This window comes from Etheostoma spectabile, chromosome 3, assembly GCF_008692095.1.
Source record: "Etheostoma spectabile isolate EspeVRDwgs_2016 chromosome 3, UIUC_Espe_1.0, whole genome shotgun sequence".
NCBI lineage: Eukaryota > Metazoa > Chordata > Actinopteri > Perciformes > Percidae > Etheostoma > Etheostoma spectabile.
Window position 1 is genome coordinate 3,369,157 of NC_045735.1, and position 24,297 is coordinate 3,393,453.

General features: G+C 40.3%; 1 protein-coding gene across 3 annotated transcripts in view; it reads right to left on the reverse strand.

Moving 5' to 3' along the window:
* The window catches only part of sgsm2 (small G protein signaling modulator 2), a 79,647-nt gene that overhangs the window by 31,294 nt on the left and 24,056 nt on the right, over positions 1-24,297 (reverse strand). The window lies entirely within an intron of this gene.

Here is a 24,297-nt window from a genome sequence, read left to right on the forward strand (position 1 = left end):
ATGGCAATTCGTCTACTGTGCTTTTGTAGGAGCTGTTCCACATGAATTGAAGTGAGATGACTTGTACAGTGAAAGACTCTTTTTAAAAAAACATTTTTTTTTACTTCAAGTGAACCTCGAAATAAGATTGGTACGTTTTCAGATTGTGCCTTGGAGGCCACCTAGACCAGATCCAGAACTGGTATCAGCTCAGTCTGCTTGTCAGATTATAAGAAACCTTTTGTGCAAAGCTGACAGTATAGCCTACAACTGAGACAAACGAAAGCTTGTGAAGTATCCAAAATTGAAAATGTTCATCCTCTGTTGAGCTTGAATGGGAAATTTGCCCATCAGATCATACATGCAGATTTTTCTCAAAATAGAAATGTCTACAGCCAATGTCATGGCAATGTGTGCAGGGCATTGTTGAGCTCTATACCAAATGTTTGGAAGGTGTTGGATGTGCAAATTAGTAGGTAGACAATGTGTGCAGTTTGATATCTGCAATTTATGTGCAAATGGACTGAGCACAAGAATATAAAGAGAACAATTATATGTTCTTACAGTATACAATGTCTTCAGTATCTGCACAAATGTCAGCATGTTGCTGCGACTCATCTCTTCATTCCACCTCGAGGCATTCTCAGACTTTTACTAATGTATTCGTGTGTGGCTATAATGCCTTTAGTGAACACTTTCCTCTGTATCTTTTATTCTAGGAAAGAGATGACAGCTGCTTATTAAATTAAAAAGGAACACAGTCATCTGAAATGTGATTTTCTGAAATGAGGGACAATTGCTGGCCGCCTACAACCTTTAAATATTTAGAAGGTTGGAGGTAGAAGCCTGTCTCTGAGCATGCCCTTTACACTGCGGGTACTTGTTGTTGTCTGTTCATTACCTGTAAAGAAAAGATTATATCAACTGTAAAATCTCTGTGGGGGGGTATTGGCTCTCGGCTGCAGAAAGCTTTTGATATAAATCTGCAAGAATGATGGGTGGGTTGAAAAAGTAGACTGCCTAACGATTTCTATACATCAACAGTGAATGAAACTGTGAATCTAAAACGGGGAAATCTGCATTTAATAAGTGATAATTTTGTGATTTGAACCATATACCAGAGACCATTTTTAGGTCTTTTGGATCAAGTCCTTCAGTCTAGTGTCTTTGAGACACAACTTGCAAATGGAAATACAAGTATTTCAGGTCTGTCAATAGCTTTACTCACCAAATTATTCTTTTCAAACAGAAAACATGATGCAGAAAGGTATCCACTTCAGCCACCCCCCTGATGGACTTTAAGCCGTGTATTTGTTAAAATCAGCACCGATCCTGATTTGAATGTGGCTACTATCCTTTGCAATGCATCTCTCCTTGTCTTTATACAAGGTTAATGTTACATTGTGCTAAATAAAAAAACATTACATTTCATCAGTTCCGCAAAAGCTGTAATGATCAGGCAGAGTGGTTAGCGACTGCTTTACTAGGAATCTTAACTAGAAATCAAGCCAAACTGGCATCTCTTGTCACTATAACTAAGCAGCTGCTGCTGAACTAAACTGCTTTTGTTTGGCATTCATTATTGTAATGTTATTAACATTACAAAGATGACCTTAGATTGGTTGCTACTAGGGATGGGCTATATGTACGTCATATATCACAATATTCTTGACCAAATGCCTTGATGTTGATATTGTGGCAACTTTGTTGTCATTTGGTCAATGAGATTTATGATAAATAATCATCAGTAATGTTGATTTAATGACTAAGTGGGTAAAGGCAAATAACAGAACAGCTAGAACAGTCTGGAAAGTTAAAAATGACATTGCCTTACTGTTACGTAGCCTTTAAATCCAAAAAGAGACAACACTATATCACAAAATATAGTGTCATACATCCATATTGATATACTACTCATATATAGCTCAGCCCTAGTTGCTACATAGGCTTATGTTTTGTAAATCCCAAGCCCTTCTTTTAAATGGTAATTGAAACAGGGCAGAGCATTGCCGCGACCTATTGTCTCCCGCCAAAATAAGATCTGGCTTGTTTTCTCATATCTGACTACAGTGGTACTTATTGAAAAACACACATGTATAACTTACATTTGTTTGGAGTTTAAAGTTTAAAAATAAGTTGGTATGAGGTGCCTGGATAGCTCACCTGGTAGAGCATGCACCCCATGTACAAAGGCTTAGTCCTTGTCACAGTGACCGCAGGTTCAACTCTGACCTGCGGCCCTTTCCTGCGTGTCATTCCCCCTCTCTCTTCCCTTTCACATCTTCAGCTGTCCAATGTAATAAAGGCCTAAAATGTCCCAAAAAATGAAAAAGAAAATACGTTGTTGGTCCCGTAGCTTCCGCTCTGTAGCAAAGATAGGCTAAAACCTAACCCTAACCATGTAGCAAAAATGGCAACCGTTGCTGCTGGTGAATATTAGATATTATGTCTCATATTTCATTTCTTAACCACTATGAGTGCACCATCCAGGTACTTGTAATGCACTACATCTTGCTATTCTTTGTCAGTGTGAATGAACCATGCACTAAACGTAGCAAATGTATGTACAGAAGAGTGCAAATTGAGACACATCTCTGCCTTATACATATAGACTCATATGTATACAATGAGAGAGAAACGAAGAGTCTCTTTGCAGCTGTGGCCCATCCATTAGCCTTCTCCCTCCCTCTGTAATTGCTGCACTAATGCTCAGCCATAATAAGCTTTTTAGGGCCGATGATGAAAGTGTAACATGATTATTCAAATAAACGCAAACAGAGAATCTGCCTCGTACTCATTTCGATGTATGTGGTTGGTGGTTTAATAAGTTTTAATAATGTGCTGACTTTATTGGTAAAGAAGAATTACATAAAGGGTTTCTGAAAAAAAGTACTGCATTCATGCAAATGGGTCTCTATGTAAACCTACAACAGCCACAGAGAATAGCTTCATTAGTTTTAGATTTTAAAAAAAGGCCATCTGCAATATGAATTCATATCAGCTCTGAGCTTTTGCGGCTGTCTGCACGTGTTTTTTCCTCCACGAGGTGAATGGAGTGGATATTACAGTGGAATATAATGACCAACAACAATATAATTCTCTCTGATGCTGGGAAAACTAGTGCTTTATGAGTGTAATAGTCTGCTTTTATTGCTACTCTCGGAGTCATAGAAGGAGTGCTTAGAGGCTTTGAGGTTTTTGCTCAAAAAGCTCTTTGTACAGTACAATCACAGCAGCTTTTTCTGGCAGATTAACATGTTATCCTAGGGAAAATTAATGTTAGTATCCAAAGGGATAGCAGGGATTAGTTGCTGTAAAGTTTAATCTAAAGTGTTGGTTTGTAAGGAGCGTGTAATAGTCTTGTAGGGAACATTAATGCACGGTTGTTTCTGTGGAAACACAAAAATCGAGCAGAAGACGCGAGCGGCTCTCCCATGAGAGCGACTGCACCCAGCTCCACTCATGCTGCTGCGTTCTCTCACGACCAGCCTGCTAATTCACATTTGGTTGTCTGTGGTCCAGATTAATAATCAAATCCTTTCTATCATTCTGTACATGCAGAAATAAAGGCTTTCATATTGACCAGAGCAGAGGGACAGTTCATCCCAACACTGTTACAACACAATCACATTACAGAATGTATGCATTTTTGTGTAGATTATTGTTGTATGTTTCTGTATAATTTGGATAATTGTGCTTTGAAACCATTTGTGCTGACATAGAAAATAAGTGGCAGGTACCTCTGGAGTTGTCTCCACTGAGATCATTAGCAGATCTAATGAAGACAAAGCGAATTAGGCAGCACTGCTCTTCTCCCTTCCTGTCTGTATCTGTTTGTTTCTGACAGACTATCTCAGGTTTTCTGTGTGTCTGCTGATGCCGTTTCAGAGTGTCACCTCTCTCAATATGCCTCATGTCTACGACAAAGTCTTCTGTCTAATGCATCACTACAGATAACCTCTCTGTATGTCAGGCTCTTCAACATTCTGGTCTGACTGACGATGTATGGCAGACGAAAGGTTAGGCCTTCAAAATCCCCCAAAAATCTCTCCCGAAAGTACCCAGTCAAATGGGAAAAACTGGCTACAGAAGAAGGCTAGAGAAACATTGTGAATGTAACCTCGAACACATGCTGGCACCCACTGCAAAGACAAAGAGGCTTCGAAGAAATGTAACCTATAACCGACCGATAGAACTAGTTTTTATTCCTACAGAAAATGGAACCAGAGAGTTGTATGGTGTTCAACAACGTAGCAATTTGTTTTAAGTGTTGCAGCGAAACAACATATAGACACAACTTAGCAATTTAGCAGCGAGCATGTGTGAGAGCCTGAATCTTAACCACTTCCCAGGCAACCCCAAAAGCTGGTAAGAGAAAAAATTTGTATTTTTGATTTTTGGGGTGAACTGTCCTTTTAAGGTGTAGTATTTTCAAGTCTAGATGGAAGGGGAGTTAATGTCGTTATCAATCATGCCCATAATTCTGTGTTACAGTCATTTCACCTTTGTAAAAACAATAAAGCACAAAGTAAACACAGGAGCATTTCATAACACTCAAGTGAGGAGACAATTAAGCAGGCAGTACAGTTTAATGGGTTATTGTGTAGTTCCTGTCTTACTAAAGATGTATTTAAAGTCATGCTGGAGGCGTTACGTTTAGCTGAACCTTTTAGGTAAACAAATATATTGCAGGCGCCTGAACACAGATGCTCAAGCCTAGTTCAGCCTATCTTTCTCTCTGAGAAGTATGCTAAAGTGTAGCTGGCCAACCGACCTCCTAAAACAAAACATTCCCTTATCAACAGGCGGTGATGGCGCAGTGGATATAACACATGCCTTTGGTGTGGAAGATCTGGTTTCAATTCCTACTGCTATTCATTAACCCCTAGTGGCTCCAGAGGCGGGCGGCCTCTGACAAATATAGCAATCTAGACAAAAGAGTCAGCTAAATGACATGTGACGTACAGCTGTCTAAATTCCTTGAATCTGCAGAGAATGAACACGAACTGGTTTGGTTATTAAAGATTAGCTGAATATTCTTGGCCCCAGACCTGGATAGTAACTAAATATATATATAGGCCAGAATCTGCCTTTGGGGGAGGGTGGGCGATATCATAGTGGGGGGGTCTGGGTGTCCTCCCCCAGGGACGTTTTGAGCATCAACAACTTAATTTCCTGTATTCGGATACACTTATATGCACCAACTTACAGTGGAAATAGCTTTTGTGAAAAAAAGTACAACACAGATGACAATTCCAAATATGTCAAAACTATAATGGAAAGTATGTTGTTGCGTGTCATTGGGTATTTTTAAGTGGGTACATGGAAATCCTGGAGCTTTCTTAGTGGGTATACTGCATATACGTGCGTATCACATAGACTACACTGCTGCGGCCTATGAATGACCTTATGCGGTCTAAGCTTTCCCTTAGTCCAGGGGTCTTCAACGTTTTTAAACCAAGGACCCCTTAACTAAAAGAGACGGATCAGGGGACCCCCTACTACATACAGTATATTGTACAAAATTAAGTAACAATTACAATAACATGTAGAGCGGCCTAAAGCCTTTATACATTCCTTTTTAGTGCAAAGAATACTTAGCTATTAAAATAATAATTGTTGGCGTGATGGCATGTGGCATGGTGAATCCTTAGATGAACTGTATTTGTGGATGGCTCCCTAAGTGACTAACTTACCTGCAGGTCAGTTAGCCTATCAATAATGTTTGGTTTTTTCAACACTAATTGGCTAATTTATGTTTGCTAATAATATGTTGGATTAATGTTAAGATGTTTTCATTTTTGGAAAAACTTTCAAAACAATTATAATTTAGGGTCCAATAATAGGGGTATTTGAATTATTAAGTAATGAGCTGTTATTTTGTTTAAAAAAAGCTTTGTATCAAGTATTAACTATTTCACACTAGTTTCACTGTGTGAGTAGACAACAGGCTTGGATGCATCCTCTGATATCAACAAAAGACATAACCGGGAATCTCTCTATTCACCACAACATTGCTGGAGAATATAAAGCTGCATGTATCATGCGAGCTGTGATTGATGACTTTAATAAACCTTCGTAACTTCAGGCAAGTTGACAGACACACAGGGTGTTTGTGTACCGTTTATGTGACATAATTGTGCATTACTGTTTCAATGTAACTGGTGGTGGATTGTCTCATGGTGGATTTGTAGCTCTCATACCTTCATGCCTTAAAGGAAAAATCCTGGGTGGTGAAAACAGTAGCAATGCAGCTCATACTTCAGGAGAATGTTCTTAGTTGTACATTTTTCTGGTTCTGGTGGATGAGTGGCCAATTGTAGACAGCATGAGACCAAATTATTGTACGTATTTCTAGTACAGATACAAAGACATCCATAATCGGACTTAGCTTTTAATAGCCCGTAACATAATGTACTGAACACACCCCTACACACACCATTGAGTAAAGAGCTCAGAGCTAAAGAAGCTTTGCAAAGAAGGCAATCTTTTCAAGCCTTGAAGGAAAGACTTTTGGAAGTGATTACTGCATGAATCTCCCCTCTGAACTGCAAAATCTCTTTGGGTTGTGAAATGCTATGATTCAGGCTTAGAGACGTTAAAACTGGATTGCTTTCATTTGCAGAGAGTGAGTTCAGGTGGCCCCTCAGCCCCTGCAGCCAGATAATCTTACACCAGCCAATATACCCACGATATTTATATATTTCTTCTAAGTTCAACATGATAAACCATAAATAATTAACACGATAGTGTAGTTAAATCATTTAAAATGTTCTTTGTCTACTTTTTGGAGGGGCAGTCTCATATTTAGCCCTGGCATGAGGTCTCTGGTTAAGTCATTTCAAATATAGATTCATCACATCCTTTTCTTTCTGATATAAATGTACTCTGGACTATTTTTATTCCCTTCTGAAGATTATACCTGTCTGACTTCATGAGTCATGCTGCTGCTCCTGAACTTGGTGCAGATAGAAAAAAAAAAGAAAAAGATTAGTGATAGTGGGAGACACTGGTGGAACGACGACAAGAGAGAAAATAACATGATGGAGAGGTGAAAAACGGCAGAGAGTAAATTGATTTTAGCAGAGAGGATGGAAAACACTCACTCTTTCCTACCACCAGCTGCCAAACTCCCACAAGGGAATCACAAAGTATACTGCTAAACAGGTGACAAAGGCAATGTTTACGCAGCATTTCTTCAAGCTGCAGGATTTCAAATATAATTGCCTGAATCAAAGCAACACTATTACTTTGAAATAAAAAGGACATAACCTAATCTTTCTCTTCCGAATAAAAAGTTGAATTCACAAGGATCTGAAACACGGTCGATTCAATACACGCAGAGATCAGGCGCTCCATACAGAAACCTTTCAATCCCGTATATGAGGCCAAATTCAATAATGAATCCTCCCTACAATGTATTATGAAAAAAAACTGACTAGGCTAAAATTAAAGCTGCTCTAGGCAACTTTTTTACATCCGTGGCTCAATATTTTATTTAATCTCTTCATCACTGATCACACCATAAATTCCTTTAGGCAAATGGGGAACATTTTGGCATTTCAATTACGGAAGCTGGGTTGCTCTTTGCGGTTTCAAATCCGTCTTTGTGACTTCTTTCATAAATACCCATGGAAGATGTAATGTCCAGTCTTACCTGAGTCATAAAATGTGTCAGTGATTCTTCTCAATAGCAGCTTTAAAAAGAGGGGCCAGCTTCCAGTAGCCAGTGGCTGCTATTTATCAGCAAGCATCCTTCTTTCATTTATTTCTCCTGTATCGAGTTAAAGAAAGACTCACTGTGCACATCAAGGAATGACGTTTAGAAATGCCAAACACCGATATTTGCTTTCTGAAGATGAGCAGCAGGGACGCACGTTTTAAACAATTTCTTTAAATCGATAGTCGGGCGTCTTAATAATCGATTAATCATTAATAATTTATAGAATATGCTGGATTTTCTACTTCACAAAAGTTTTATCCATTGACTTACCTATATTTATTGAATAACAGATAACACAAAATAATGACTTCATTTCAAACTGCAGTGCTGTTTCCTGCTTACTGTGGCTAACATTAGCTCAGCTGGACAGATGTCCCCAAGGACAAACAATACTGGCGCTCTTACTTTATCTGTCAATTTATTTTATGTATTTTATTTTGACATGTAGGCCTATACTCCGAGCAGGAGAGTGTTGCTGATACAGTTAATCCCTTGTGATGAGTCCTGCTGTCTGACACTCAGCTCTTAGGCTCAAGATGCTAGTTTAGCGTAAGAACCTCAGATTGCTAAAATCGCACCGACACCAAACAACTCTGGAATTTTTACAACTTTCTGCTTCAACGTTTTTAACCAGGACTGCCTCAGCGGGCAAAGAGAGGCACGCTGCGACTCTTTTCTTGATCGCTTGGAGGGTATATCGGTGCTTTTCTTTTACCATTTGTGTCCCCCTTTGGCCGGTCACGAAACACAACTGTAACTCAATCTCATTAAAAAAGTAAGTCTCCACCTAGTGGCACAACCACATATTACAACAAATCTACACATTTTATGGCACATCTCTCGTCTTCTTTATCAGTTAATATATTTAGAATAGGTTAAATTACATAAACTGCTCTCATTAAACAATTTGTTCATATATTTATTACTGTACATCCCACATTGACCACCGCTGTATAAGACTGCAAAGATCGGATTGGATGTAGGCCTTTGGGTTAAGACTTTCACCCAGGAAACAGATGTGTTGCCTTTAAAAAAAAAACACAAAAACACAAACTTTTTTCTAATCTTAATTTAGTCCATATCTCCAACGTTGCGCTTCCGGGATTGCTCCGTTGACGGCGGAAATTCCGCTGGATGTCCCTCTTTAAGATTTAAGTTTTCTTTGTGTTGGAATTTTAAACTCCGTTGGACTTCTGAGGACTATGGTTACCTGCTCCTCAGATCTCCGCAGGGTAAATCCAGACAGATAGCTAGACTATCTGTCCAGTCTGAGTTTTCTGTTGAACACCTAAAACTGCTTTTGAATGTTCAAATGTATGGTGGCTGACACCCTGCAACTTAAGAAAACATATGCAAATAGACAAAACACAAGCAAATTAAGGAAACACTTTAGTTAATTTGAAAACACATGCACAGCAAACATGCTGCAAATATAGAAACGATGCAAAAAGAAAAAGTACACAAACCCCGAAAACAAATGCAACAAAAAACGGAAGTTCTTCAGGCCACTACGGGGAGCGCTAAGTGGCACAGCTTGAGAGAGAGAGAGAGAGAGAGAGAGAGAGAGAGAGACAGAGAGAGAGAGAGCGCGGGCATGTTCAATCTGAGAACGGTGTGCACCGTTGTGAAACAGTGTGCAACTGCTTTGGGATCATAGACTGTAAATATTAAGTCTACGTTTGAGATATGTTTCCTCTCGTTTGGTTGGTGTGTTATTGGCTCAGTTCACAGGTGATACCCAATCAGCAGAGACGTGTCTGTAAACTTGCGGTAATAGAAAGGCAGAGCGCTCTCTCTCCGTGGGGTCAAAAATCAAGCAGCTCCACTTAGCGCTCCCCCTAGAGGCCTGGAGAACCTCCATTGTGGAATCTTGATGCAGCGATTTTTTTTGTTGCATTTGTTTTCGAGGTTTGTGTGCTTTTCTTTTTGCATAGTTTCTATATTTGCAGCACGTTTATGTATTTGGTTGTGTTGTGCATGTGTTGTAGAATTAATGAAACGGTTTTCTTAATTTGCTTGTGTTTTGTAAATTTGCATCCGTTTTCTAGAGGCCACCGTACACATGTTCCATCAAAAGAAGTTCCTTCCTGTGGACATTTTGCAGAGGCACCGTGGCTCCGCAGTGGCTTTAATTTCGTAAAATACTGTACGAGTTGTTGTGCATACGTTTTTGTGCGATATCATAGGAAGCTGTTCATGAGAATGCTTTGAATATTAATTGCAATTAACCGATGATCGAATAATCATTAATATCCCTAGTGTTGAGAGTGTTAAAAGTGTTGGGCACGTAGCACTCAGGATGGAGTGTGTGTGTGTTTGGCTAACCTGCGAGGAGGATCAGGGTCTTCTGAATCGTCTCTTGTAGATTTAGTGTAAATTGACTCAGTCTCTCGAGCTTTTTGCCTCTCACGCCTTTTCCTGTTCTCTTGCGTGGGATGGCAGGATGTTGGATGAGAAAAAGAGGATGGAGGGAGCAGAGATGGTCAAGGGTCAGCGAGGTTGGCATGGCAACCGATCTGCATCTGCTTTCGGTTGCCACTGGAAATAAACCGTTGCGACAGCTGCTGCTTGCAGGACTCCAGCCCTAGTAGGACCAATGTAGCTTTGCCTTTCTGCAGCTTGCTGAGCTGCAACCTTGGCTGTTTGAGTCGGAGCTGTGGCGAAAGCTTTTCAGAGCGAGAGATGCAGCGTCTGCTATGACTAAGACTGCAGTCCTCAAGCCCAAGTCGCATGATACAGTGGATATAGGAGGAATTAGAGGTTCAGGGCAGGGCTTAGTAAAATGTAATTATACCTGAGGTGAGTCAGAAAGGAAAAAAAGGTGGAGGGAACGCAGGATAAAAAGTCAAGCAGGATGTAAAATGGAGGAAAAGGAAGGGAAACACGTACAGAGAAACCTGTGCTAATGCCTGAGATAAAAGTTCAGAGCTGGTGTATTCGCTGGGCTCAATAACACTCATATATAACAGTTAAGTCAGATACACAACGAAATACACTCACAATTATCTCACAAATATGACAAATTCAGTCTTTCACTCTGTCCATTTTCCTTTAATCTTTCAGACACTTTATATAAAACATGCACGCACACATGCACGCACGCACGCACGCACGCACACATGCGCTCACACACACACACACACACTTAATGGATGTCCACTGTTTCCACAGGAGAGATGAGCACTCATCTTATCCCCAGGCCTTTAATCTCTCAGACATACATAAACACACACGACACACACTCTAGTATGTGTGTGTTTCAAGATTATCACATTGTGATTCACGCCTTATCTTTGCACCTCTTCCTCCACTCTCTCACGCTTCCTCTGTTCACCTTGTGACTTCCAACACCTCCTCTCTCTGTCCGCGCATTCACTTTTTCGGTTTTCACACAGTGCTTTTCCATTATTACTGATTATTAGAGAAATCGTTAAAGTCCCGGCTGTGAAGTGATGAACAATGTGCGTGGTGTTTAGATTCTATAAGTGGTTTCAGATGCAAGATTAACAAACCATATAGCATATATCAATGCTGCACTAGGCAAGAGTTGATGCGGTTTTCTAAAAAGGCCCTTTCATACCCCTGTTCCAGCAGATGAGCGTGTACATGCAGGTTGTGAACCCATGTCTGTACATTGACTTTTGCTGTGTAAAATCGATGGTTCCCCGTTCACTTCACAAGCATATTGTTATATATTAGAGTTTTCAAACCATACTGTTATAGATTGTAAGTACTCGACAACTGGGAGGAAAATGAGGAAATAGCCCTACCAGATGCATTTATACATATAAATACACATTTATCTGAAAACGTATTGCATGGCATTAGATTATGTAAAATCCTTAATATACTAACTGAAGATAAGTGGACCAAGGATAGAACCCTGTGACATTTCTGTTTCACTCACTATTCTCCATCAAGTCTGCAGTAAATATTAGCAAGTTGTTGGCCTTCTAAATCCTGATAAAGAAGCACTTTCCCATTAGGTTGCACTGTGAAATGATCCATTGGAGTGTCGTCTGAGTGATCTGCTGTAAAGAGCCCAAAAAACAACAACATCCGGGCCAATTCAGAACACAAAAAAAAAACGGTTGTGCGGCGGTGCGGGAGTGTCATTGATTGGGTGGTTCTTTAACCCCCCAATGTAGCACAAGTAGACTTAATATTTCAGAGTTACTGTTTTCAGTCAGATTGTTTAAAGATCTCGACGTTTTCAACAGCATTTGAAGGGAACTTCATTTCATGGAGAAAGAGAGAAAGAAAAGGGACGAGCGAGTAGGTTTGGGTACCAAAACATGGTGCCAATATGGCACCGGTTCCGACAGTGGTAACAAGACAGAATAAGAATAAAAATTCTGGTGCAGCTTACTGCTTATGTTACAGCTTACAGCGGTGTAAAGTGTGACAGTATTTCCTTGTAGAGGATTCCAACACACAACATAGACGGTGCATTCACTTCAAACACTCCGGCCTTGTGGTGCATTTTACGTCATTGTAAAATACCCTTTCCCCATCTGGTGCTTGTTTTTGTCTTTACCAGCAATTTACTGGTAAAATAAGTCATTGTTATAAGTTATTGTTATTACATTATTAATCAATCATTTAATTAGGACCACATAGCCTTAGCAATAAACAAGCGGATCTTTAATGTCGCCAACTGTTGTTTTGTGCTCCTTTTTCATATTATATACAGTAGCCTACATTATAAATATATTATATATAATGGGAGAAAACCCAAACGATACCCAACCCAAGCGAGACAGATCGACGGTGCTTTGTTGTTTGTATGATGTTCAGTGTTTGTGTTACATGATTGGCCACTGCAGTGTGACGTGGGGTTGTATTTTGCCAAAAATGTAGTCAGTCTCAACCCTTTGCCATAGACCCCGTGTTTTTTTTTTGCGTGCCCCCCCTTTGGAGCCTAAACGCATTACCCCCGTTCCAAAATGAATGGAAAGATCAGAACGTCTGACGGCCGACGCAGGCTGTGTGAAAGCCCACTCATGCTGGAGGAAGACGAACACTGGCAAGAAAGATGTTTCACGACCTGGCAATCCAAAAGTTGTTCTTATTACTCACTGTTCTATAAAGCATTAGAATATGATTTATTAACCTTAAATAAAGCCATTACTTTACAACTTTTGCAAAGGATGCCTGTTAGAAAGCGGTACCTAAGATTTTCATGTAGAAATGAGCCCATCAGCCTTACACTAAGCAGAGGAGAGGGCCCTCTTATCCCTTTATGGAGGATAATCACGGATGAAGCAAAGTTACACTATTTACTGTGATGATCCATTAATTTATTTCATTAAGTGTGACTAAGAGTAAATGTAAAAATACATAAAGCTTCTGTAATCTACCAGCTGTCACATCCAGCATGACTAGCTTCCAGTGGTGCCACAGCAGCAGCCTGGCATTTTTCAAAGCAGTCCTCCTCTTAACTGGCATTGTGTCACATTACAGAGAATCAATGCTTTCACTGCGGGGAGGACAGATGTGCTCATTATGGGTGGAGTGGAGCACTAATCATGGTGATTGTCAGAGAGAGTTTGGGGCTGATTAAGCACTGGGGTTGTAGCGACAGAGGCTGCTGTGTCTGTTTGCATGTGTCTTCACACCGGGGAGTACAGTGTAACAAAAACACCCAACAATACATGAATATCAAGTTTCTGCTGAGGATACTTGATATTCAGCTGTAGCTGTTGCTGCACTGTGTCTTGAGTGTTTGGGATGTGTGATATCTGATGGTTGGGACTGTCTGACGTCAAATTGCGCCTTATGGAAGCAGCTGTGTACTATGGTGTCTTTGCTCAGGTTGTCGCAGTGGGCTCATTTTAATACCAGTTCTCCAAGCAAACAACCAAATGTTAACAGTTTGTTAGTCTCGCTTTGCCAGACTATCCACACGCTGCGGAGAGGAGAAGGGTCTGGCTACTCCACACAGCATTCCGCGATGGAAGAAAAACGTGCTCTGGTTTATTGGCATTTCTTTAAACCAATCACAATCGTCTTGGGCTGCGCTAAGTTCCGCACAGAGCTGCTGCAAAATAGTCGTGCAAGAGAAAACTCAGATTAGACAGATAGACGGATAGGCGTTTGGCCCCGTCAGTCACCATACATGTGTACGCTTAAAAGTTGTTTTAGTCGTTCAACAGAGAACTCAGATTGGACAGATAGTCTATCTAGCTGTCTGGATTTACCCTGCAGTGATCTGAGGAGCAGTTAACCATAGTCCTCAGAAATCCACCAGAGTTTAAAATTCCAACACAAAGAAAGCGGAAGGTAACAAAAATCAGAAAAAAATACATGCATCTGACGGAATTTCCTAAGGCACCGAAGCAATCCCGGAAGTGGAAAGTCATGGATATAGACTACCAATTTGTAAATGTCTGCCTTTAACATGTGCTATCTTACAGTCAATTTGTGATATTTTACAGAGAACCAGGCATTTGACAAAAAATACCAAGAGTAAGTTTAAACTAAGTACTAACTTTGGGTGTGGGTAAACTCCAAGTACAGTCACTTTTTTAGACTGTCAGTTGATTCTGGTCCATGATTCTGTGTAGCCTCATGCCAGATCTCTGAATCACGGTCCACATGGCCAGTTTGTTTCCAATGATTCAAAAAGTTCTGTTGTGTTTTTCCTAATTACAGAAGCAGTATTTTTATTTTTCTAAGATTATTTTTGGGCATTTTCAGGCCTTTATTTGACAGGATAGCTGACGAGATAGAAGGGGAGAGAGAGGGGGAATGACCTGCAGCAAAGGGCCAAGGTCGGAGTCAAACCCAGCCCGCTGCGTTGGGGAGTAAACCTCTATATATATTGACACATAGTAAGATGTCGACTTCATTTACTTGTTCTTATTTGCTACTTTGTGTGTTTTAATTGTATGGTTATTAATTATAAATATGTTTGTTTATTTTCTGTACAGCACTTTGGTCAACTTTGGTTGTTGTAAAGTGCTTAACAAATAAAGTTGGTATGGTATGGTATGGTATATATGGGCGCCAGCTCCACCAACTGAGCTACCTGGGCGCCCACAAATGCAGTATGTCTGAATAACCAAACAATCTCAGCTTTGTAAGTAGGATTATGAATTTGGATATAAAATGTCTAGCTACTACACAACATTGGCGAGATTGTTGATACTTAGAGAAACAACAATTTTAAAATCAACATTTGTCTTTGATTGTGTGTAAAACAAAAACAAAAAGTTAACTGCTTCTGTGTCAACTGAAATTGATGCTGACCAGATGAATTGGCTAAGACAAAACAACACACAATACCCCCACCCCCCCACCACCATTTTCCAAACACAACATAATGCCAGGCTGAATGAATAAAGCAAAACAAGATTACTTTTAGTCGGACCATCATGCTAGTATTTGTGTCATCTGGATAAGAAAGTATAAATAAAAATCTATGAAAAATTATTGTCTTGTACACTGAACTCAGCTGTGTTTATTTTCTCCACCATGCATGAGTGAAATCACACCCCCGTTCCAACAGTCACAACACATACTGAATCCCTCACATTTAGTGCTGCACGACTGCAGTGAAGCTCACTGAAAACAGATGAATGAAAATAGAGACGCTGCTTTGTGGCCGAGGAGAAAGTTACACCGTGAAGTCTTGTACGCCATACACCACTGTCGACACTGACAAATATGAGCTCCTGAGGGCAGGTTACACTACTGTGTGCACTGAATCAAATGTAGTAGGTAGGTACAAGTAGTTTTTGAATGGCAGCCCTGCCATAAATACCAGCTTTGTAAAGCTGATGAAGTCTAGTTTGTTAAGCATCTGTCAATCGCTGCCAACCAGCGATGCTCTTTTCCCATGCACTCTGTCTCAGCTTGACATATGCTGTCAGGATTTCTGAAACGGTGACTCAACCGCTCGTAATTCAGACACCAATTACACTCTGCGTAGAAGTCTGTAAGATGACTCATGTTACTTTTAAAGCCACAGATACACACAGTGACTGCTAGACCTCTTTCAGAGCTCAAACACTTTAATCTCAATTCGTTGTAATTGTTTTTATTAGCTACTTGAACGTTCTAATCCTTTCTCATGTGGTGTTTCCATTTCTGTGTCCACCCACTGTGGAAGGTAGAGAGTCCATGTTGTCTGCGTGGGAGTGAGAGAGGTTGCAACGGGCTGCCAGCAGCGAGTAAAAAAAAAGAGAGGGATGGAGGGATTAAAACCAGCGAGGGAGAGGTGAGAGCGAGTATCGGTTCTCACAACCCCTCCCTCTCTCTGGGCCTCCTCCCTGATCCCTTCTGCATGTCAACAGGTGGCAGGGACTCCTGGTGTCAGTCTGCCTAGCATCACGGTTCTGAATAAAGTCTTAACTGCTGAAATGCTGGATGCACAGGAACAAGAAGAAAATGTGAAATGAAGAAACAGAAGAAATATGCAGTGCTTGCTGTGCAGAGAGCGTGACTTAACGCTGGCAAGATGAGAGGAGACCGAGTGGAACAGACAATTTTCTTTATAGCACAGAGGACAATGAACACTTTGTCACTTCATTAAAATAATATTAATCGGATGTTAGTCATGGTCCCACATACAAACACACTCAGCAGACCTGTGGGTGCTAAAACACGGAATTGTCCTTTAATGGTTAATTTGTCATCCCGAACCTAGTATGCCTCCTTATGTATTCCACAAACTGACGATTTTGTGTAATCATAGGCTTTAGTGTGTGTGTGTGTGTGTGTGTGTGTGTGTGTGTGTGTGTGTGTGTGTGTGTGTGTGTGTGTGTGTGTGTGTGACCAACAGTCTGTGGCAGTGAGATAAAGTTCTCCTTTACATAAGCTGCAGTCCACAGCCATTGATTTTCATTGGCAACAGGCTGTTTCAGCCTCTAAAGTCCCATCAGTAAAAGGAGATAAACCTCAGCATTGTTTTTTTCTTTCTTCCCCTTAACACTACTTCTCTTATATATTTGATGAGCATGGGTGACGGGTGGACTGACTGAATCAATATTTAATCACCGTGTGTGTGGTGCTAACCTCTGACCGGAGAATGTGAACATTAGAGGAAAAAAAACATGAGGGAGGGGAGGATGAGTTTCTATTTTGACAAAAAAATGTTTGTCTGGAATTAAAAAAGGAGCCATTTCTGTTGTTCCGAGACTGGAACCATTAGGAAAATATCTTGCCATCTTGTTCCTGAATTTGTTGGCCTTAGTTAGTGATTTCCAACTTCTGAGAAACAAAATAATCCTTTTGGCTCTGCAAACCTTCTACGACTGTTTGGAAGAGTGAAATTAAGAAAAACACAGACGGCTGTTTTAGTCTCGGAAACACAGTTGATTATTTCTGGTGCCAGAACAACGTCCTTTAACCATTATTACACTACAACACATAGCCTGATTAAATCTGCTTTAAAGCCCACAGATGATTAAAATGCAGGCGTGCACTGACACTGTGAGAAGTGTTGTTCATTAAGACTGTAAAACATATGAGCTTTACAGTCACCTATAGCACAAAGTTAATAACAAACTTGTTAAAATCTAAAGACATCAATGCTAATGTACTATTTCCCTTTGTAAGTTCAATTCTATTTTCCAATATATCTTGAGGCTGTTCCAATAAAGAGTGGAAGATCAGTAGAATCAAGCACTGCATCCCTGCTACTAAACACAATACTCTTTTCTATTACAAGTGGAGGCCAAATTTAAAAGATGTTGACTAAAATATCAACGTACAATAATAGGGAAAAATGTGTTCTTGGACCCTGCTCAAGAACACTGATATATCAACAGGAACATCTAACTATAAATCGAGGAATATTCTGTGCGTGCGTGTGTGCGTGTGTGTGTGCATAAAATGGACACATTTGTTACAAAAAAAGCAAAACCTAGTGATGCAAATGCATCAACATCCACCACCAGTGCAGAGAGTTCTACCAGTGCCCTGTTACAAACAGATAACAACAGTGAAGCTAGGAGCTCCAGCAAAGCTAGGAGCTACAACAAAGTTAGGAGCTACAGTAAAGCTAGGAACTACAACAAAGCTAGGAGCGACAACAAAGCTAGGAGCTACAGTAAAGCTAGGAGCTACAACAAAGCTAGGAGCGACAACAAAGCTAGGAGCTACAGTAAAGCTAGGAGCTACAACAAAGCTAGGAGCGACAACAAAGCTAGGAGCTACAGTAAAGCTAGGAGCTACAACAAAGTTAGGAGCTACAGTAAAGCTAGGAGCTACAACAAAGCTAGGAGCGACAACAAAGCTAGGAGCGACAGTAAAGATAGGAGCTACAACAAAGCTAGGAGCGATAACAAAACTAGGAGCTACAGTAAAGCTGGGAGCTACAACAAAGCTAGGAGCGATAACAAAGCTAGGAGCTACAGTAAAGCTAGGAGCTACAACAAAGCTAGGAGCTACAGTAAAGCTATGCACTACAACAAAGCTAGGAGCTACAGTACAGCTAGGAACCACAACAAAGCTAGGAGCTACAGCGTTGCGAGAAGCTACAACGAAGATGGACGAGATAAAGGAAGGACATATCAGGCTAGTTGGAAAGCCAAATTCCCCTGGACTCTTTAAAAAACAAAGTGTTTTGTAATATCTGCACTACTGCTAAAAACATGAATGTCCCTCTTCCATCATCAACCCACAACCAAAAATCTGTAAAAGCTTTCGTCCAAGATGGCTTTTCAAGCTGGGCTAAAGCACTCAAACAATTTATATCACATGAAAAGGGTGATTTGCATCTCACTGCTGTTAGCATTATGGCAGCTACCAAAGCAGGTGTTAATGTTGCTGCTTTGCTCTCTGCTGGTAAACGACAGCAGATGGCTGATGCCAGAATCGCTTTGCGGGCTATATTCTTTCTACTCTTCAGTTTCTTTCCTGTCAGAGAGTGGCCAGTAGAGGAAACACTGACCAAGAGTCCAATTTTATGCAGATGCTATATGTGCATACTAAGGATATTCCAGAGTTCCGGTTATGGCTGGCTCGTAAGGAGAACAAGTGGCTCACTCATGACATCCTAAATGAGATGATTGAAATTATGGCTCATGATGTCTTGAAAAAACTAATGGGAGAAATACAGTCTGCTGGGGTTTTCTCTGTAATTATGGATGAGACAATCAATATTACAGTCAAAGAACAGGTGTGTGTTTGCTTACATTATGTGACTGAAAATCTGGAGCCAGAAGAACTTTTCTTAGGATTTTTATGAGACATCAAAAACAACAGCAGACCCACTTTTTCAGCTTTTAAAACACGTTCTGATTAGATTCAACCTGCCAGTCAATACATGCAGAAGACAGTGTTATGACGGCGCATCAAATGTGTCCAGTATTCAAACAGGTATGCCGACTCGCATGCGCTGGAGCCTCGAGCCACAAACCACAAAACCAACAACAGTTTGTTTCCATCCAGAGGAGTAGAGGGGAAATAACTCTGTACTGTGTTTTCAAGGTGTAGTGCCGGGAAATATGATCCGCCGTGAGCACGGATTCATTTTGAAAATTCTAAACAATCTTGTGTATTCAAACGCATGCAAGACGTTGAAGATTTTGTAACCGGGAATGCAGACTGTAAAGACATTATGCAGTTCTATGGGGATGATAAGGATGGAAGCAGGCTGACATTGCGTACATGTGATTAGACTTGGCAAAACAGAAAGGTGTTCATCTTGCAACTTTTCAAGATGTATGACTTCATGAAAGGAGATGGATGTGCACACTTGAAAAGGATGCTACCAGAAGTCCCAAAGCTTTTGAAACTGTCCCTGTATCATCTTGCTGCTCAGGGAGGTCATTTTCAGGGATGTGCCGAATGAAAACTTATCTACCATCAACAATGGGGCAAACGACAGCAGTACCTGGACATCATCGCTGATGATGTCATCAAGTGCACTGCTGTACACAGAGACACGTTCCTCCTGAACAATTAACCACAATGGTGAGTCAACAAATCTAATTTAAGCTTTGTGGGTCTAGGTGGTCAATTGCCTGTTTTTACCGTGGACTTGTGTGCTAATTCATGTTTAGGCCTAGGGTACAGGTAGCCTGGTCCTACTAGACTCTTGCACATTTCAATTGTAGAGAGAGTCTAGCCACTCTCTATTGACAAGTGTTAACTTCCTTAAAGGCGGGTTCTCTATTGGAGTTTGGGACAACAAATACAAAAATCTAATTGCTTGTGCATGTACACATTCAGCCAGATGGAACAGAAGAACACACCAGAATAGGCACGTTTAGTAAGCAGTATTTGATGGCTGCATTCCTACTCTGCAAAAATGCAATTCAATGTGGAAGTAAGTATTGAGAATATGTTACTCAGATTGAGTGACGTAACTGAATAAGTTACAAATTAAATTTTTTGGGTATGTATTCTGTATTCTGTAAAGGAATACATTTTGAAAGTATCCTTCCCAACACTGAGTACTGCAGATATAGGCTGTGCGTTGTGCAGGAGAAAGAAAAGTAAGAAAGAATCTATCGCTTCCAACTTTCTCTCTGTGGGATCATTTTACAAGTTAATACAGCCGAACGCACAGCTGTTGTCTTTAACTTATGTGTTTGGTGATTTTGTCAAATGATGTCTGATGGTTATAAAATCATGATTTTAGCAGTGCAACAAAAAAAAAAAACTTGGGCCCAACTGAATAAGCATGCTCTCCAAACGGGCACTGCACTTGTACAGTATGATTAACGACAAACCTATACTGTATGTAAGAAATCACCAGCCAAACGGCCCCAATAACTTAGTAAAAAGAAAGTAAAAAGAAGAAGTATTACCAAGTGAATTACCAAGGTAAATATATTTTAGTTGTGTGGAGATTTAGCTACAACATGAAACAAACAGTGATTTACAATATATCATAAATTAGACAACAACATGTGCCAACAAACAGGGAAATCTACAAACTTCAGCATTGCCATTTAAAAGCAGTCACTTATAGTCTCAAATGCAATACATACAGTACAACAATTACAAAACCCATCCCCTGGACACCCCCAGTAAAAGACTGTAATGCAACTATTGGAAATGAGGGGTTCAAGCTGATGAAAGTACAGTAAATAACTCAGAATCGCTGCACTGCGATACCATCAGTATCGCTATATCGTTATAGTAACGCATCATGAATTACTCTGCGATTCCCACTCTCAATAAGCTGTCATTTTAGAGTAGAGTCTGTACAAGCCTGTGCGGCCAGACGACTAATGTGAAGAGGAAGCAAACCAGGAAGGGACTTGTTTTTGGCGTAGATGCTGGGTGAGTAACTTTCATTTGGATGACTGGCCGCTATCTCAAAACACAGTATCCGAGGTTTGGAACTCACCCATACACCCACTCAAACTTAATTTGATTTCAAAGTCAGTATCAGTTTGTTGCTGTGAAACTACTCTGTTAGGAGACATACAAGAAGGACTACTCACTGCCATTAGTATCTATTACATAAGAGCTTGTTTGTTTAAAAAAACTTACCATTAAATATGTGAATGTAATTTCAATTTTTCAGATCTCACTTCAAAATGACCAATTACAGTCCAATTACATAAAGCAATGTCTCACAGGCAGAAAGAAAGCATCTGCCATTTTCACACACCGGGAACGTTATTTATTCGCTCTACTTATTCATGGCTCCAAATATCAGATCATTAATGCTGTAAGTAAATGATGTCTGTGAGTCATTATGCTTTTATCTGTCACCAAGCAAAGCTGCTACGTTTTCTGACAACATAGATTTACCTTTAAAAAAGCAGACAAATGTTTGGGCTTTAGATCATAATGCCTCTGATTTATACTGAAAATGATTACAAACTTAATTACCACCTTTAAATGTTACAGTTGGCTTTTATACCCTCTGCTTCAACATCTCTATGTGGTATGGCTATGTTGGATAAATACTGTGGTGTATAGCTTCAGTAAGAACATGTGTCACTACCCAATGTGAGTCAAATGCAGATGTGAGTTGCGCATGCGTCAGTTTGCAAATAGTAGCCAACAAGATGTGAACGAGAGACTTCTGTAATGTCAATACAATAAAAATGGATCTACATAACGAAGTTGGTTCACTGCTGGCTACAAGTTAACAATCAAACACAACAAAGGCTGTCCCAAACTGCCCGCGAAAAGTATGAAGCTCACTTAACACTTCACAGCCCTCTCACACACCTTACAGACTGTTTCTGTATTCAACTACCTAACCCACACTACCCCCCCACACACTCCAGGACTACCTTCCCATCTGTCATACAGTCTTTCCACAGTCAATTGTTTTGTGCAATAATTCATTGTGTGTGTTTATTGTGTATAATTGCCTTTTTTTTTGGCCTATTTTTAATTCAAATGTACCTGTACTGTCCTGACCTGTACCTGTGCAAACGGCAAAAAAATCTTTAACTTGACAGCAATAAGAGTGTATGATTGACAGAAGGTCAGTTCAACCTGCAGGGGAAGACACGGTAGGAGCTCCTAAGCGCATGTAGCAAAAACATTGGTGGGGAAAAAATGATTTACTGGTATTATCCTTTGAGGCTATAACATTCAACATTTACAGCTAACGTTTTTGGTGCAGTAAGTTATATCACAGCCCAACGCTACAGCAGACGAACATCTCCTCGAATGAACATCAACAAGAGCACAAGACTCAAGCTTCCTACATGCAACTGTGAGTGTGAATATGTGTCTAAATGTGTCCATACCGCTGAGAGTCCCAGCGGTATTCTGTCCCAAGTTACAAACATTTATCTGAGAGTTGCCATGGCGACCGGCTCTAATCAGTGGAACACCTGATGCTCCACTACAGTCTCTCGTGGCTTCCGATTCCTGTCATTCTCAATTAACTCGGAAAGAGAGTGTAAAAGGAGAGACACACACAAAGGGAAAGATGCAGATAGTGAATAGAAAACATGTCAATGTCAAATCTGCATTCCATAATGTGAAATGCAGAAATACAGACACATTAATCATCTTAAAGAAATTTGCTTCTAGCATTTGCATTACATTTTTCTTGGTAGGTGGTCTAACATTCTGACTGTCTCAAGACTAAAACATTGGCTGTCCAATGTGACAGACCGAGAAAGCCAACTGAAAAGCTTTGGCAGTTAAGATTCAAAAATACAATAAAACCAAGCCAAGCTCAATAGATTTGAGATTGAGCGTTGGTCTGGGGAGTCTGCGCTGTAATTTCTCTGCACAAGAGGCGTAACCAACGGGCATAGTTCAAACGACTCTATAGGCAATTGGAAAGTCCTTCAACCAATCAGATCAACGATCCAGGTGACGTAGAAGCGACGGGTTGCTGCGCTTCGGTGGCGTTTGGTGGTCGCTATGTTGAATGAAAACAAGAAGCTGCTTAGCCTCTCTATTGTCATCGTGTCAAACCCGCCAATAGGTAGATAAGCCAGTTTGTGATTGGTTTCCGGCAAAATTGTGAACTGAAGCAGGAGAATTATACGTGACAGAGTGGGTGGGGTTTGCCCTGTCTATAAGCACAAAGGAATTGCAATAGTGTCCACCTGAAATGGTGCTTTACATTAAAGGCTTATATTTACAAAGAATAAGGCATTAATGAGATGAGATGAATAAATATCAGCAATAAAAAGTACAGAATCTAAGCAATGTAAGTACAAAACATAAGCAAAATTAGGTAAAATACAATAATGCTATAATACAACTAAAAAGCAAAAATTTAGGCAGCAAAATGCCATTAAAGAAGTAAAATGAAGTAATGTGTATGGGGTGTTGAATGACATCTGCCATGTTTCTGTTGCGAGTGTGGTCTGTATGACTGAATAAACTGGATGAAAAACCAGAAACCAGAGCTAGAAAAGCCTCATGGGTCATTTAGGTCAGAGGTTCTCAAACTATGAGGTGATAAAAGTACTTTAACAGTGTGTTTCCACACACACACAGATACAGCAGTAGTAGGTTGTCACTGGCCAATCATAAAGGCCAGTAGTGCTTCAATTACAGTATAAGTTTGCAGTGGTTCTGACCAATGGAAACGGAAGAAGCAGGTGGTCTAACGTGTTAAAATGAATCCACGTTATGAGTTCAACAGGGTCATGCATGACGATTGAGACAGAAGGTGTGTATTTAGTTTGAACAGAGTGGGCACATAGGTGGACATCAGAGAATTGGATTATTCTTCAGGAGTGCTTTGAGAAGTTATCATTGCCATTTTGATGCATTTTGTCCCCACTGTGAAAACCTTGCCTGTGCTCTGTGGGAAGGAGAAAACTAAAACTACTACAGCCACCTTTCAAGTCTACAGGGAGTGAGTGATAGATATTGGGTAAAGTAATAATGTGAGACTAATGAGACTGTAACTGGGTAATTTATCTTCACAGGCATTGGCTTCTGCATTTCAGTTCATGCTTTTGTTCTCACATTTATCCATTCATATATTTGCTGCTACTGATATGTCCATGTTTGATGTGACTGGCTATTCATTATCAATAATATAAATGCACCCATAGCCTGGCAGAGAAATACTGGCGTTGACAGAGCAGCTGTCGCGAGACAAGTTAATCCGAGTTGTTGTTGGGTTTTCAAGCCTACAATCATAAAACTATACTGACAGGGTAAAACACACAGGTTAGTCTACACTGTGTGTGTGTGTG